Consider the following 19722-nt stretch of genomic DNA (forward strand, 5'->3'; position numbering starts at 1 on the left):
ACACTAGCCGTTGCAAATTCAATAAAACTGTCAACACCATCCATATATTCAAGCGATACCTCATTATCAACTATCCTACGGTACATCCACTCACGGTTTGTAGTCATTTTATCGTATGATGTTACATATATTATTCTAACCAGCTAAAAGAGAATCATCAGAATGCTATGATAAAGAAAATATCAAATTTATCATGCATTCGTGGTAGATGTAATGATTTGATATATCACACACACACACACACACACACACACACACATATATATATATATACAATTTCATACAATCACAAGAACTATTATGTATGCATTAATAGCTTAATATTTTCATGTGCAAAACCATTCATTTGAAACATGTTTGAAGCATTGATAACTAATCATTCATTTTCAAGTGCAAACTCATTTATAACACGATACATTCATTTGATGCATATTTTCATGCTACAATTTCATATGAAAGTCATAATCAAATTGAAAGTAACTTCATGCAAGCATGGATACAATCACATCAAACATTGGCTTCAACTTTTTGAATATTTTTTGAGTCTTCTTCAGCAAAATCTCAAAAAATTGAAGAAATCAAATAAATTCTCAAAAAGTGTAAAAGAAATTAAAAAATTAAATAAAAATATACTAATTTAATTTTACATGCAAAAAAAATATAAAATCTATTTTCAATCCCACTAATCGTATCTAAGAAGTATCATACATCAAATATGTGAAAAGTATCAACTAAATCATCAAACACCAAATATATATGTAACAACTAACAAGTATCAACTATCAACTAAACCAACAAACATCATATATCTATGTATCAACTAAACCAACAAACATGTAAGAAGTATCAACTAAACCATCAAAGATCAAATACGTAAGAAGCATTAACTAAACCATCAAAGATCAAATACGTAAGAAACAAAGAGATAGATGCACCAGTCTGGTCGCAGATCACCACTTGTTGCTCACGAGAACTCCTTCACGCCAGCAAATAGAAAGGAGAGAAGGTCGGTAGGGCAACTGGGTAAGTGCCTAAGTGGGTAGGTTTTATTAAAGCAAAATGAGTAATACTCGATTTTGGCATTTTGCTTGAAAGAATCGTTGAAATCCAAAAAAAAAAACTTGAAAAGTGATCCAAAAAAATAGTGATATATAGCGAGATTTAGAAAATCTCGCAAGATTTAGTAACAAATAAAAATCTCGCGAGATTTTCTAAATATCGTGAGATTTAGCCGTTTTAAACTTTAAAAGTTTTATCACTCATGCTTTCGTGCATGATTACACAATTATTATTTCACACTAGCATTCAATATGGTCATGTCAAACACATTAATTTATGCAACATTCATTCACACAAATGTATGCTCAAACATGTACCTACAACAAACACACTCCATATTCCACTATCAAAAATCATAATGAACATGATCTTCGAAATACGACAAGAAAATTACTTCTATTCTCATACATTCAAATCATATTCAGCATGATCTCTGAATCGCAATCACAATCACAATAGTCCTAGATATCCACAACTAAGTGGTGTGTGTGAGTAGAAAAGTGTGGCATACAATAAAAATAAATTTATTGGGTGATGCATTTGCACCACGTACTTATCATAGACATTTACCCTATTTGCATTTTGCACATTGACTTATAGTTGTTTTGGTACTTAAAGTAAGTATCACATTTTCAGTATATCTTGCACTCAAATCAGTTAAACATATAGGAAACCATAGCACCTCAAGATATCTACAACTACGTGAGGTGTGCGCGCATAACTTGTATTTGCAATTCAGTAAAGTATTTAACACAACAACATCATGCTTACGCAATTAGTGACTAAACATGCTCTATACAAGTTCAGTTAATGAAACATACTTTAATAATGTGAAGCACAACAAATTAAAACCCAAAAGATTGAGGAGTTTTGAAATTTGCAAAGACCGCTCAAGCAACGATGCACCAAACACTTGGTGCGCTTTCGAAAATGCCAAAAGCTCTAAAAATATGAAATCCCCAAAAAATCCAGAAAGAGAGGGTGAACCACCAATAAATATTAACTGATGAGCAAAAAACACTGCATACACCAACTTTTTTATATCACCAAATTTGTTTACTGCAAAACATATATTAAATATTTTAAATAGTACTTTTGATTAAAATATCAAAAATGCGCCTTGGTTAAAATTAAGATTTTTCACTTGGTAAATTTATCTAGTAAATTCCAAAATTCAATGATATCACACTAATATTTTACAAAACTCTTAAAAATATGTTTTTGATAAGAAGTAATATAATTGATTGTTAAATATCTGAAATAGTTTTAAAAATACCAATTTTACCCTTGTTAGCCAGAAATGAGTAATTGGGCATTTAAACATCAATAAATGAGACTTAAATGATAGAAACACATTTTTAACTCAAAAATAAAGATGAATTATTTATTTTTTAATAAAATTCAAACTTTATAGGTTTTATATTCTACCCCCTTTAAAAGAAATTTTGTCCTCAAAATTTATATAATCATTCAAACAGGTGAGAGTATTCATCAAGTCATTGATCCTTCACATGCAAACCATCTGGCGAAGAAAAGATCACATAGTAAATATGAGTTTTTGGTATATTTTTAGGTTCACATAAACAACATTTCAAATATCACATATCATATAGGTTTTTCATACTTAATATCGACCTATTTAATATATGTGCATCAACAAGATTTACAAACGGACATCATAACTCCGAAGGTTGTCTTACTCACATTTCATGGTCACTGTTACATAGCTGCTCTGATATCATTTGTAACATCCTCCAAATTTTAACCCTAATTATTGTTTAAATATCAAAATTTCGAGACCAATTTTTTTTTATAAGTATAAATAAATCAGATCTTATAATGCAAAAACAATTTTAAAAAATGGTTAAGACTTTGGGCAGGGTTACACTAAAGATAACAACCAAATCAAAATGTACGGGATATACATATTACAAACCACGTACAAAATAAGAATGAAATGTGAAGAGTTATAATTTTATTTCAAATCTGAGTATAAAAATAATAGTTTAGTCTCTACATAATCAAATACTTAAAACGAAAAGATCATGTCTACCAAGATTGCAAGGTAAGAGTGGACTAGCTAAAGTCTAGTAAAGCAACCCAAACTCAAAATTAAAGAAAACGTATCAAATATTTAAAGGTAAAGACAAGATATATTATTCATCAATCGTCAAGTGAGAGACAACGAAACAATGTCCTATGAGTCATTTATTTCAAGCATTCGAACATTAAGCAATTAAAAGCATTTCATCAACTCACATAATAAAGCGAAATCTATATGCATTCAACTCATACAATTTATCATATAAATATATATATATATATATATATATATATATATATATATATATATATATATATATATATATATATATATATATGCATCTAAGACATTTAGATCTGCATCATTTTCATATGCACTCATAATTCTTATAAACACTAAGTCAAATCACATTTGACCATTCCAGCATGAAACAAACACACATACCTTCTAAGTAATTTTCTTAGATATTCATAATACACATAAATCATGATACATAGGTATGATATATTCACTCACACAATCATAATAAAATCATTTGCAATGAAACTATGTAGAGATTATATATCATTCACCTAATAAGTTAAAACTAGTCATTTGTAGGTGTGATGTGTCATTCACTTATACGCTAACATAAACATCATAATCATAATTTCATATCAATATCTAAAATCAATAAGGATCTGATTCTCACATCTAAGTTCAATATATAATCATGTTACAACAGAAAAGACAAATCTATATATTCATAATTGGCTATCTCAATTAACTCAGAAAATCATCACAATTCATCATAACATTTCATTTAATCATATAAATATTCATAAGATTCACGCTGGATCGCCTGGTCTAGAAAATGTATAACCTCACAAGGAGTTACCGTCATAGAGGGATGATTGACCTGGTCTTGGACAATGCACTTCCTCACAGAAATACACCGTCTTCACGGGCTACCCGCTCTTAGACAATGCACTTCCTCATAGAGACTTACCACTTTAGCTGAATTACCTAATCTAGCCATGCACACTGTCATAGAGAATCCTTTTGAAATAGTTCCTCAACGGGTACCATATCCAATGAAAACAATTATGATATATGCATCAATATAATTGACCACTCTTAAAGTCAATAGCCACCAACACGGGCACAAGCATGTATACAATCAATATGCATCACATCATACATCACTTCAAATGACACTTAAATCATAAAATCACACATTAACCAATAAGGTTCCATGAACCATAGTTCACTATTGAACTTAAACATTTATCGCATGCATTCGTAATTTCATATCACGTGACATTTAAATCATATCATAAAGAAGCATTTTATCCTATGCAAATCATCGCCACAAGGAACATTGCATTTCGTAAATTAAACCTCGAAGCATGTGTAAACAAAATATGAGTTCTATGCATGCATATTTCATAATATGAAGCAACTAAACTTTAACATGCGTAACTCCTATGCAGTTTGAGTTATGCACACAGGATTCAACTCATATATGCATTGTTTCATCACGTGAATCAATATGCAAAGCAAACATTTCATGTATAATGTGTCTCACACATAATATACATATATTAATAGCATTCACACAAATCATGGTTCGTTCATAAGAGCATGCGACATATTAGTCTATGCATAACGATATTTGCATAATTCTATCATGAACATGATTTTATCGCTCATGCTTTCGTGCATGATTACACAATTATTATTTCATACTAGCATTCAATATAGTCATGTCAAACATATTAATTTATGCAATATTCATTCACACAAATGTATGCTCAAACATGTACCTACAATAAATACATTTCATATTTTGCTTTCTAAAATTATGACGAACACGATCTTCGAATTACGATAAGAAAATTACTTATATTCTCATACATTCAAATCATGCTCAGCATGATCTTCAAACTACAATCACAACAGTCCTAGATATCCACAACTAAGTGGTGCGTGAGCCAAAAAGTGTGGCATACAATAAAAATAAATTTATTGGGTGATGCATTTGCACCACGTACTTATCATGGGCATTAACCTTATTTGCATTTTGCATTGCATTGCATTCAATGCACATTGACTTATAGTTGTTTTGATACTTAAAGTAAGTATAACATTTTCAGTATATCCTGCACTCAAATCAGTTAAACATATAGGCAACCATAGCACTCCAAGATATCCACAACTACATGCGGTGTGCATGCATAACTTGTATTTACAATTCAGTGAAGTATTTAACACAACAACATCATGCTTACACAATTAATGCCTAAATATACTCTCTACAAGTTCAGTTAATGAAACATACTTTAATAATGGGAAGGACAACAAATTAAAATCCAAAAGACCGAGGAGTTTTGAAATCCGTAAAGACCGCTCAAGCAACGATGCACCAAACACTTGGTGCACTTTCAAAAATGCCAAAAGCTCTACAAATATGAAATCACCAAAAATCCAGAAAGATAAGGTGGACCACCAATAAATATTAACTGCTGAGCAAAAAATATTACATACACTAACATTTTTATATCACCAAATTTGTTTACTGCAAAACATAGATTAAATATTTTAAATAATACTTTTGATTAAAATATCAAAAATGCTCATTGGTTAAAAATTAAGATTTTTCACTTGTTAAATTCATCTAGTAAATTTCAAAATTCAATGATATCACACCAATATTTTACAAAACTCTTAAAACATGTTTTTGATAAGAAGTAATATAATTGATCGTTAAATATCTGAAATAGTTTTAAAAATACCAATTTTACCCTTGTTAGCAAGAAATGAGTAATTGGGCATTGAAACACCAAGAAATGAGATTTAAATGATAGAAACACATTTTTAACTAAAAAATAAAGATGAATTATTTATTTATTAATAATATCCAAAATTTACAGGTTTTACATTCTAACCCCCTTAAAAGAAATTTCATCCTCAAAATTTATATAATAATTCAAATAGGTGAGAGTATTCATCAAATCATTGACCCTTTATACCCAAACCATCTTAAAAAAAAGATCACACAATAAATATGAGTTCTAGGTTCACATCAACAACATTTCAAATATCACATATCATACAAGTTTTTCATATTTAATATCAACACATTTCATTTATATGCATCAACAAGATTTACAAACAGACATCATACCTATGAGTGTTGTCTTACTCACATCTCGTGGTCATTGTTACCTGGCTGCTCTAATACCATTTGTAACACCGCCAAAATATTAACCTTAAGTATTGTTCAAATATTAAGATTTTGAGACCAAATTTTTTTTTATAAGTATAAGTAAATCAAATATTATAATGCAGAAACAATTTTAAAAAATGGTTAAAACTTTGGGCAAGGTTACACTAAAGATAACAATCAAATCAAAATATACAAGATATATACATTTCAAACCATGTATAATATAAGAATGAAATATGAAGAGTTTTAATTTCATTTTAAATCAGAGTATAAAAATAATAGTTTAGTTTCTACATGATCAAGTACTTAAAACAAAAAGATCATGTTTATCAAGATCGCAAGGTAAGAGTGGACCCTCGAGGATGCAGCTTGGTCAATCCTTCACTCTAATTACTCATCATGCTTTACCTGCACTACCTATCCCTCATAAAACGAGATCAAACTCGCTAAAGTCTAATAAAGCAACCCAAACTCAAACTTAAAGAAAATATATTAAACATTTAAAGGTAAAAATATGATATATTATTCATCAATCGTGAAGTGAAAAAGAATTCTTGGATCCCTTCATTTCACAGATACAGAACCATGTATTAACTACCACTGATTTTGGTAACCTCCCACTACAGCGTCCCACTACAGGCTTCTCTTAGAAGTCTATAAATATCTATGGTAGTGGGATGAGTGTCACACAACAATACAACATATGATATTGTTTTTCACTCTTTGAAGTACAAGGGTCCTGCCCTCCTCTCAACTTCAAGGTCTGGGCTCATCGAGGGCATCGATAGGCTGAGGATAACGCCGAACACCCACATCAATGATTCATTTGCTCACTTTCATCCATGGCGGCTACCGATATGTGTTTTTGGTTTTTACATTCCGGTTTACGCCAACATAATAGTGATAGTAGTTGTTGTATTTACAATATATGTGAGTAGTTGACTGATGCCCTTTTTTCTTTCCTTCCTTTGCTTAGAAATTATTGTCACTAATGTACTAGTTTACTTTCTCAACTGCATTCTCATGTGACGTAAGATTGCATTAGTAGTTACTTATCACCAAAACCTTTTGGCTTGTGCTTATGCATGCAGATCTATGAGGCATGACATGCAATATGAGTTGTGAAACTAGTTTAATTTACTTCAGCAGAGCACTAGGTGATTGAACAACTCATGATACTTCATTTTTATATTTTCAAGTTTATAAATCTCAGATCAAGGGCAGTCTAGACATGTCAAATGGCATTTGTGGCAACCACCCACTACATGTTTTCATGTACATAAATGAACTTATATGTACACATGCTTTCAAATGGATATTCGTCATGATGGATTCTGATGAAAAATATATTATGGCTATAGTGCTTTCTTTATTTGTGTGTAAGAAGAAGACACAAGCATGGAGTCATGGGGCAACAAATGTTCCATCTGCCATTGTTTTCAAACCATACCTTGTTCACATGCCTGACTGTTGTTTGTTTAAAAGATAGTTTGCATCTAAATTTTAGTCTAATTTGATAACATAACCATTATATAAGATATCCCATTATGCACATGTTAGTGCCGAGAATGTTGGGTTTCTTTCATCAAAAGGAAAATGGTTCATTTGCCAAGAACTATCCTATGTTGTTACTCCAGTCTTTACCGTCTTTATTATTGCCATTTGAACATGCCTTGATGTGCCTGGCCATTTCTAGTTGTCCCTCTTAAACATGTATATTTTGGCTCTAAAAGAAGTTGACACTTTTGATATATATATATATATTTCATCAAAAGGAAAATGGTTCATTTTCCAAGAAGTATCCTATGTTATTATTTCACTCTCTATAATCTATACTGTTGCGCAGTTTCTAGCTATCCCTCTTAAACATGTATAGAAAGTATTTTGGCTCAAAAGGAAGCTGACACTTTTGATATATATAGTTGCTACCCACACCCTTCCCTACCAATGAGAGCCAATGCACATGCAATGAACAACGTGTATGTCTCAAAGTCATGAAAATGACTTTTAGCAATGGCTAGCGCCCACCACTAATTGTTGTTTTTGTGCATGCGTGGGGTGCATCCTCACCATTCATCATCAGCGATGGGGAGTTGCCTACCGTTGACAGCTATTGGAATATATATAGAGAGAGTCACTGGAATATGAGAACTAATGCGTGAACTGTGATTTTTAATAAGCTCCCCAATATCGCCTATGTACGTAACCATTACCCCATTGTTCTGAGAACTACAGTAATGACCTTGAGACTATGTATGAAACCTGATTGCATTCAAATTACAAGTTTGATAGGACTGTGATTCACGCTCAGGTCCTCTTATGACACTTCATAATTCTAGAGAAGCATCCTCGTGAGCCTGGTCATGTCGTATTGTAGCTTCCTAAATATTATTGCATAAGCCAAGGATTATCTGCTTGTGTGTTCTTAGATATAGGCATAGCCATCAGAAAACATCACAACCTTTAGCCAATCAAAAAATTGTTTCTTATGCTTACTCGGAAATATACATGGTGCATGTGGTTGCTACGGTGTTGCACTGCTTTTGTCTAAGTGCAAGCAATGACGTATCTTTCTAAGTCTTAAATTTTATCATGCATTTTCATTATCCTTTGTTTTTCCTTGACATCAAACAATGTATAAAAGATATTGTCACATATGTTCTTATCAACATGTATCACATCTAAGTTGTGTCTTAGCTTCAATGATGACTAATATGACACTCAAAAATTTTTTGTCTAATTTTGATACCATTGGTTGTCATCATATTTTTTTTCTTTTCCCACCAACCCATACTTTATTGAAATCAAGAGTAACGTTACTTAATTGTACCTCCAGTTTAGCTTCAGATAATTCATTTGGTGGTCCTTTAAGCTCAACATTACCATGAAACTCCTTTTGACGACACCATGGGTGATCATATAATAAAAATTGATGGTGTGTCATGTAACGCATCCTCTTTTTTAACTTCAAGCTATCTGACCATGTATCAATGTTGTAAATTAAACACACAAGCTTTTCCTTCATAGACAACCATGATAAGTTGGTATATAATGAAAAATCATTAATAGTCCATATTATCACAACTTGAATTTAAAATATCTTTTTAGTTCATGCGTCGTACGTGCTAATGCTTTTGTTCCATAACTCATGCAAATCTTTGATTAACGATTACAAATAACATACATGTCATTTCCAAGTGCATTTGGTCTAGGGATGGGTAGGAAAAGAGGTATGAAATGGTCTTTCATATACATCCATGGAGGCAGATTATACGACAATAATATAAGAATCCATATGCTGTTTGATTGACTCATATTTTCTAATGGATTAAAACCATCATTGGCCAAGCCAAGATGAACATTGTGCGGTTTCACCGTAAATGATATATGTTCTTTGTTGAACTCCCTCCACCCTACAGAATCTGATGAATGAATTAGTATATTCTCATTGCTTGCACGTCAGGTCTTGTGCCACCATATATTTGATGTTGTTTTTGTTGTCATGAACAAGCATTGCAACCTCAGCTTTACGAGAAAATATTGTAACACCTTTAGAAGAACTTTTCTTTATTTGCCTTTGTGTGGTTTTCATCTTGAAGCATTGCACTTTGAGCACATTTTATTTTTCTCATACTCTTTCCAAAAAAGCACACACACATTTATCTTCACGCAATTAAAGCTAGTGTGATTCACAGATTTATTCTCCTCGTAGTAAGAGTTTAATAATCTTTTTCACTGGGGCAATGTCTCCTTCAACAAATCAATCAACATGTTGAAAGATCAGTTACTCCAATTGTTTATTATTTTCATACGTAACAACTTGAGAATAAAATCTAGTTTTGTTAACTTTGTACAACCTGTATATAAATTGCTCCGGGTGTCACCCATTAAGTCTTAAAGGAGCCTATATTCGCCATCATCATTTGGAGTTGGATCCAATGTTGTCCCCACAATAACGTCGACCAATTTTTCTTTGACTCGATCATGAACCTCTATTGTATCCTCGCTCTCATCATGATATACATGTACTGCATCTACGTGGGTTTGAGCCATACTCATACGGGACAATATATATTCTGGACTGAAACTACGTCCAATCAAGTATTGTTTGATCAGTTGTACAACTTTAAATTTTTTATTATTGCAGTCCCAACATGGGCATCACATCCTACTAGCGGAATGAATATGGGCATGTGACGCTTCAAGGAATCGATAAATTCTAGATGTATAAGGTCCAAAACTTCTATCATGAATGTGTATCTATGATTGATCTGTATTCATAAATGGAGACCCCACTATATTTAACAAGATAATCTTTGATCAATAGGATATATATATATATATATACTGAAAAACCTAAAACCATCTCATGTAAATACAAAAAAACTAAAACCCTAATTAAACACTCATGTTATTTGCAAGAATCCAAATCAATACCCAAAATCCTAAAAGAAATCATGCATTTATGCTAATTAAAAATCACTTAATATTCTAATAAAAATCAAACATGAACTATAACGTATACATGCAAATATGGAAATAAACTCAAATTTAACTTCTACAATGACACATGAATTGCAACAAATCAAATATAGTAAAGAAGAAACATTCATAATGGTAGATAAAACAACTATAATGCTACAAGAAGTAATCACTCACATACAACTAGGGGTGGCTCAAGAGAAGCTGAGACCCTAGGAGAAACCTCCAAATGAGGCCCTAATTTTTTTTCATTGTACATAAAAATTATATTACTTATTAAAGACATTGCACCCTTTTTTTCTTAAATTCTTAATATCCTCCACATTTACTATTTGGGTTCATATACATATATATAGAGAGAGTAATGCGTAGGTACATCACCACTTCCAAACATGACCAAAATAAACTTGCGTTGAGCATCCATCATGCACGCGATGGATGCTCAATGACACTGTTTCCTCAAAAAGACTTTTAGCGGCGACAAAAGTCACCACTAAAGGTCTCAACGGGGACCTTTAGTGACAACAAAAGATGTCGCTAAAGGTGTTATTTGATGCAAACTTGAACTAAACGTCCATCACACGCATAATGGACGATGAGCATGAGTTTGTTCTGGTCATGTTTGAAAGTGATCATGAACCTACACATTTTCGTGTATGTATGTATATATATATATATATATTACTCATGATGCAAGATAACTCTCTCTACCATTCACAGATTAATGAGAATGCCACAACAATCAATCAAATATACATTAATGGTCATCCATCAGTTCATTCACCAAGATGCTTAACCATATTAAACCTCCAAGGACTTGAACGTTAACTAAGATAGCCATTGGTCCTTGTAATTCACATAATTTTTTTCCTCCAAAATCAAAAGACATCATTTAAAGGTTCAATGTGTGTCTTTTGCGTTGTCGAAAATAAGCAAATAGTGAGCTAAAATACTACAAGAAAAACGTTAATTAGCGACAAAAATTTGTGATGGAAATAATCCATCATAAATTTGCGACGGATTAGCTAGAGAAAACTACACATCCCTAAAATCAGAATTAGTTGCGGAATTAGCGATGGAAAAATTCTGTCACAAAATCCATCACTAATTAACGACGGATTAGCGACGACAAAATTCTATCTCAAAATCCACTGCTAATTAGCAACAAATTAGCAACATAAATATTCTGTCTCAGACTCCGTTACAACTTCGTGACGAATGAGCGACAGAATTTTTCTGTCGCTAATTTGCGGCGGCGTTTGAGATGAAATGTTTCTCTCGCTAATTTTCAATGTTATACGGCTCATCTAGGGCACAAAATTCTCCCTCACTCTGATTACCCTTCTCCTCCCTCTTCCCTCACTCCTCCTCTGTCGTCAACTTGCACTGTCGCTGGAGACCTAGCGAGGCCACCGTCCTCCTCGGGTACGCCGGGGATCAGCCACCATCTCCCCTCTGCTCTCCTTTCCCTTCTCTTCCCTTCTTTTTCCCCCTTCCTTTCTTTCTCCTGCGTTTCCCCTTTCATCCGAACGCCGACCATCATCGATGCCCCTCCGACGAAGATGTCAATTCTTTTCTTCTTCTATCACGGCACCCGGCGGCGGCCTAACCGACTACGCATGGCCATCACACTTGGGATTCACACCCAACTACAAGTTACAAGGTTCACAAAATAGTAGCTAGTGCGATTATCACCCAACTTCTCCAAATACGTCGCACGAGCTGGTCTCCATGCCCAGCTACACCAAACAACACACGACTAGCTGGTTTTCATGCCTAGCTGCTCCAACACGGTGCAATGGAGGGCACTTCTACTCACCCAGCTCCAAGATGTTGGCTGTGGGGCATCCTAAACATTCTCTATTCTTGGACGTGTTCAAGTGGTGCTCCCATACCAGAAATCACGATTTGCCATAAGGGCCACAAATTCATAAGTTCCTGATTTTTTGTTGTTTTCTTTTTCAAGCCTCAAGCTTTTTTCAAACTTCCAATTTTTGCAAAAAAAAATTCAGAGGTAGACAAAACTGTCTTCACGTTTTTTCTTGAGCTTTTGTATGGGAGATGAGACACAACGTTCTCATTGGTCACAACGGAGGCCAAACAGAGGCGAGGCAGGGTGGGACCCGTTTCCCCCGATCCACTGCCATCCCTACTTGTTTTGCTAGAACCCCCTTTGCGTGTCCTCGTGAAATTGTCCACAAGTTTGACTCAAGTTCTTGCTGATTGAGTTTAGGTGAAATTGATCTAGAGTCTAGACTGACTTGGCCCATCTCTTTAAATACCACCGAGTTTGAAATTAATAATACAAGCACATTATAGAAATGCTTGAATTATATTTGTGCATTGTAGATGCGTACCTGAGCATATGCGCGATGCTTAATGCTAAGCATCACATGCGACTAAAAAGGCCAAGCAAAAAGAACACAATAAGAAAATGAAAAATGCAAATGCAAAAGAATGCAAATCGGGTAAATACCCGTGTGAGTAAGTGATGCAAGCATATTATATGTTATTTACTTTCTTGGATACAACACTTTCCTACTCACACACTCACTTAGTTGTGGATATCTAGGACTATTTTGTTAGAGTTTGGAGATCATGCTGAGCATTATTTGAATGTATGATAATAGAAGTGCTCTTAAATAATTGTATACTTGATTAGTTTAAATGTGTATTGTGTGAATTTTTAACTAATTATTCTATAGATGATGTTTCGTCGGATGCTAGGTCTTCTCAGTCTGACACACGGTGACTCATTAAAATAGTGTATATCGATAGTGGACCGTAAGTATTTCATTGTCACTTATCCAATACTTATCTTATAAATAGTGTATATCAATAGTCGATTGTTAATGTGTACCAATTCATATGCAGCACACGGTTCGAGCCACAAGAAGTGATTCAAAAAATTAGGAAATCACTAGTTCAGCATCTTTCAAGATCGGGCGCTCAATGAAAAGAGTACCTGAAGCAGGTGTTGGACAAATTATGGTCCTCATTCATGGTATATAATCATTTATCATAGCTAATGTGTTTCATATTTAATTTTTTGTTATAGTCACGTGTACTAACTTTCTAAAATTATTTATAGACTTCGAATCGCTTCGCGACTGCAAAGGAAGAGCAAAACGCGAGGCTAGTGTGACAAAAAGTGGCTGCCAGTCGATTTATCGACATGCTTCACAATATGAAGACTGCAATAATAAAAGCAGCTGGTGGGATAGATGATCCACTGCAGTGGAAGGGCTATGACCCTTCTACAATCAAGTCAGATTATTGGGATGCAATGTATGATAAGTGGGCGAGCCATGAATTTTAAAATCGCTTAGCAAAGGCTGCACAAAACTGAGCAAAGATGCCCAATGTTCATCTACACACAGGTGGTTCTAGGACTTTTGGGAGCCACCAGAAGAAAATGGTAACTCATTAATATATATATATATATATATATATATATATATATATATATATATATATATATATATATATATTGTCAAATTTATAAGTATTTCTGCATAATTTTAATTGATTTTTTTAACATTTAACCTTGCAAGAAGCCGAAAAAGGAGGCATTGTGCCTTACAAGGACGTGTTTATTGAAACACATAAACGTAAGAGCACAGAAGAGTTCGTATTAGAGAAGGCGAGAGCGACAACGATATGCATTTATTGTATTAATAAATATTATAATATATAAGTTACCATGAATTATATTATCATAAACATTGTAATTCTTAATTCTTAATTTATATTATAATCATTACTTTGTAAGAGCCATACGAGCAACAAATGGTAGAACGATATGCTGATGACTCTACTCAGCATCCGCCTTTTGATCCTACAATATGAGTGACTGCAACCGGTGAACCCAAAAAAGGTCGTGTGTTCGGGTTTGGGAGTAATATTAACACCACACCAGTCGTTGCCTCCTGCAACCAAGGCTCTTAGAGTTCTCCCACCAGCATCAACTTCCATCGTCCGATTGACCCTGGTATTTCTTGGGATGGTGTCCGCCAGCTTCTTTAAGACACAATGCGTGACTTTTTACATGAAGTCATTCCCAACCTTGTCCATAATGAGTTATGCAACTTTTTTTGGAACAGGAGAACTTTGTCTGCATTCAACATGAGCTCTGGTGCCCGTCAGGTATAAAGTTTCATGTCATTTATTTTATGTTGTTAGATTTCAAGCTAGTATATGCATGATTGAATCACTATGATTTTTTTTGACACCTTTAGAACACATATATGCATGATTGAATCACTATAAAAATTTTATGACACCCTTAGAACACATATTAACATGATTTCATCACTATATTTTTTTTTTGACAACCATAGAACACATATAAGCATGATTTCATCACTATAAAAATTTTTGACTGCCTTATAACACATATATGCATGATTGAATCACTATGAAAGTTTTTTGACAACCTTAGAACACATATATGCATGATTTCATCACTATGAAATTTTTTTACTGTCTTATAACACATATATTCATGATTAAATCACTATGAAAGTTTTTTGACTACCTTAGAACTCATATAAGCATGATTTCATCACTATAAATTTTTTTTGACACCTTTAGAACACATATATGCTTGATTGAATCACTATACAATTTTTATGACAACCTTAGAATACATATATGCATGATTGAATCACTATGGATTTTATTTGACAACCTCAGAACACATATATGCATGATTGAATCACTATGAATTTTTTTTGACAACCTTAGAACACTTATATGCATGATTGAATCACTATAATTTTTTTTGACACCTTTTGAACACATATATGCATTATTGAATCACTATAAAATTGTTATGACACCCTTAGAACACATATATGCATGATTAAATCACTATGATTTTTTTTGACAACCTTGGAACACATATATGCATGATTGAATCACTATGTAATTTTTTTGACAACCTTACAACACATATATGCATAATCGAATCACTATGAACTTTACTTTTATTGACAACCTTAGAACACATATATGCATAATCGAATCACTATGAACTTTACTTTTATTGACAACCTTAGAACACATATATGCATGATTGAATCACTATGAAATTTATTTGACAACCTTAAAAAACATATATGCATGCTTGAATCACTATGACATTTTTTTGACAACCTTAGAACACATATCTGCATGATTGAATCACTATGAATTTTTTTGTTAGCCTTAGAACAAATATATAAATGATTGAATCAGTATGAATTTTTTTTGACAGCCTTAGAACACATATATGCATGATTGAATCACTATAACTTTTTTTGACAACCTTAGAACACATATATGCATGATTGAATCACTATGAATTTTTTTTACAGCCTTATAACACATATATGCATGATTGAATCACTATGAAGGTTTTTTGACACCCTCTGAATTCTGTTAATGGCCTTCACTTTATTGCTAGTCTATGTGTCATTCAGTCATGTTACTTTGATTGCCTTAGATTAGGTGCATTGCATATAATTTATTTCATTATATTTTGTTTATCAATACTAACATTTCGGTTCTCTTGTAGGATGCTAGAGATTATCAACGTAGAGGAGCTGATGGAGGCATGGATGAAGGTGCAGATCGATACAATGAAGAGGATGATGCTCTGAATCTTGGAGAGGATTAGATTCATGTGTTGAATTTGTTTCACGTACTTGTTGTTTCAAACGAAACTTTTTGTATATGTTCAGTTGTAACTAATTAGAACTTGGCAAGGATTATACTGAGTTGTTAAATTTGTTTCACTTATAACTTGTGTTAAATTTATTTCACCTACTTTGTATATATATTTTTTATGTGTACTTTGTTTTTTATACACAGGTTATATAAATTATATAACAAGAATTTTTTCTCGATATTTATATTTTAAACAAATTTTTTTTTTAAAAAAATTGGTGACAAATTAGCGACAAATATTATCCGTCGCTAATATCCATCGCCAATTTAGCGACGGGTTAGGGACAAATATTTATCTGTCTCAAAAACTGAATCAGTCGATGTTTTGCGAAGGAATGTAATCCACCGCTAATCCGTCGCTAAATTGGCAACAGATATTAGAGACGATACGTATTTGTCGTTAAATTTTAGTGACGGATTAGCGATGAATATGTATCTGCCGCAAAACCAAATTAGTCCTTATTTAGTGATGGATCATGACATTCGTTAATCCATCACGAATTTGTGATGGAAGTAGCGACATGTCAGTTCTGTTGCTAATTAGCGACTAGGAAATTGTGACGAACGCTATCCATCGCTAAGCTGTCGCCAATTCGTCTCTAAACATTTCAACGACAGAATTACGATAGATTAGCGTCAGATAGCATCTGTCGCTAATCCGCATAATTCTTGTAGTGAAAGTTAACTTTTGTAACGCTGCAAAATTTCTTCAAATTTTTAGTCAATTTTTTTTTAACACATAGCAAAAATATTTGCCCTACCGAGCTTCTCTCCTTTCCATTTGCTGACGTGAAGGAGTTCTGACGAGCAACGAGTGGCGATCAGTGATCGGATCGATGCGTCTCTCTCTCTCTCTCTTCCCTTCTCCTCCTCATTTCTCTCTCTCTCTCTCTTCCCAGACTGACTCAGTCATTAAATTTGGCTATTGGTAACTCACCAACAGCGAGTCAATTAGTCAGTGAAGGAGCTTTTACAAAGAGAGGGGTTTCGGCCACCGACATCAATGATTTCGGGGTTTCAGCAACGCATTTAGCAATTTTTTTGGTAATTAGAGCATGAATAATATAATTTGTGTTTGATATTTGTATGTTCTGTTTGATGTTCGATGTGTGACTCATTTGATGTTTGTATGTTCTATTGTCGTAGGATCATTTGATATTTGTTTGCTTGAATAATCAGACTTAAGATGATTAAAAAGAAAAGCTAAAAAAAACTAGAGTAGATGTGTATGTTTTGCTTCCCATGTTCTATTTGTATAATCAGGCTTACGATTAAGATGTGTATGTTTTGGTGTCTGACTGTGAAAATGCATGTATAATCATGAAGGACAATGATGTGTACGCACGAAATGCTTTTATTTTTGTCTTTGATATTTGATTATTGATACTTAACGTTTGATAATTTAGTTGATGCTTCTTAAGTATTTGATCTTTGATGGTTTAGTTGATACTTGTTAATTGTTACAAATATATTTGGTGTTTGATGGTTTAGTTGATACCTTTCACATATCTGATGTTTGACATTTCTTAGATATCGTCAGTGGGATTGGAAATAGATTATATATTTTTTATGTAAAATTAAATTAATTTATTTTTATTTGATTTTTATATTTTTTAGATTTTTTGAGAATTTATTTGATTTTTTAAATTTTTGCTGAGATTTTGCCAAAAAAACTCAAAAAATATTTGAAAAGTTGAAAATCTCCCGAGACATTCACTGACGAGAAATTGCCGTTTTAAACTTTTGTCAGGATAAGCATTTGAGCAGACAAGCTTTAAATGGTCCTTATGGAAGTATGTCATTTGTTCACCAAAGACTTTGTGTCTCGCTCGTACTTATGACTTAGGAAGAGCAGTAGTTTCTGACAGTTACGCAGACGTGAGTCATATAACAAGACCACAAATCTGAATGGTGTTGCCTGTCCTGTTGTAAAAGGCATCGGCGATTGCATTGATCCTGTGGTTGTTAAGGCATGACATACTTCTTGCAACTGTGCTCGGAAAATTTTGGTAGCCAAATTCTTCGTACCATACTTTGTCAGTTTCTAAGCTTACAGCAGCAATGAAAGCATCATCAATGTGAATGAATTTCAATTAAGAAATTAATGATGAATTAGCGGTAAAATAACTGGCGAAAAATGAATAAGATGGGTCCTAACCTTTGAGTAGGCCCCACAGTCTGAGTGAAACAGAATTGTTTTTATGCCACAAAGATTCAACTCTTACAGATGCCAAAGTTGGCAGTCAAAACAAAGTAGTGAGAAACAAAGTGTGGCAGTATTCAATTAGACACTCATGACCAACTTATACATTGGGTTCAACTACAAAATTTTCAATGTTTGGTGTGTGTAACAACATGCAACATGATTGCAAAATGGGATATTTTGTGGTTTAGTTTTATGTGATTGCCCTGTCCACAGCAGCAATGGCCAATCAAGAACACTGCCAAGGCTTGAAGAACAACATATAATAACGTATTAACACCGACCCCTCGAGGGAAATGCATAAAGAAACCAAGAGTTACCTTTGTATTCAGTTTCTTTTCTTTTTCTTTTTCATAAAATATGCGCCGCGGGCTGTGCTCCTGATTCTATTAATTAATAAAGAATTAAACATTACAAGTGATCATTCAGAAGCCAGAAACGAATCTGGTGGCTTATCTTTCCAATACAAAATATCAAAGTTACTAAGCAATAAGGACATAGCCCATTACCACTGAGGTGGTATCCCATGTGGTAAGCGGGGTCCTGTGTCAAGCTGAAAACTCAGGATCGAATCCCTCTGCCACATGGGCCGGCTGTTGTTCTGGTATGGGTCCGCCTAACCCCAGCTTGCCTTTCAAAAAGAAAAGAAATAGCCCATTTCCATAGTTAACTCTTAAATAAGATAATTTTAACATTTTTCTTCTAATCACTGAATGTCACTAGGGCTGAGTCTGCTGACAATAGGTTAATGGGCCGGGTATCTGGCCCATCAGGGTATACCCAAACCCACCCAAATGGATAGTTTCAAGATTTGGGTTTGGGTTTTTGTGGGTCAAGAAAACGAAATTTTAAAGTCGGATCCATATAATTTGAGGGGCTCACATTCAGTAAAAATGCATATAAAATAATAAGGTCAAATGTGAGTCATGTTGGATATCCCACAAAAATCATAATGCAAACTTGTCCTGCATGTTGCTGGGTTGGGTTAGGGTTGACCCAAATAATATTCTAGTCAGC

This window comes from Nuphar pumila, chromosome 1 (genome assembly GCF_984573655.1).
Source record: "Nuphar pumila chromosome 1, dmNupPumi1.hap1.1, whole genome shotgun sequence".
Classification (NCBI taxonomy): Eukaryota; Viridiplantae; Streptophyta; class Magnoliopsida; order Nymphaeales; family Nymphaeaceae; genus Nuphar; species Nuphar pumila.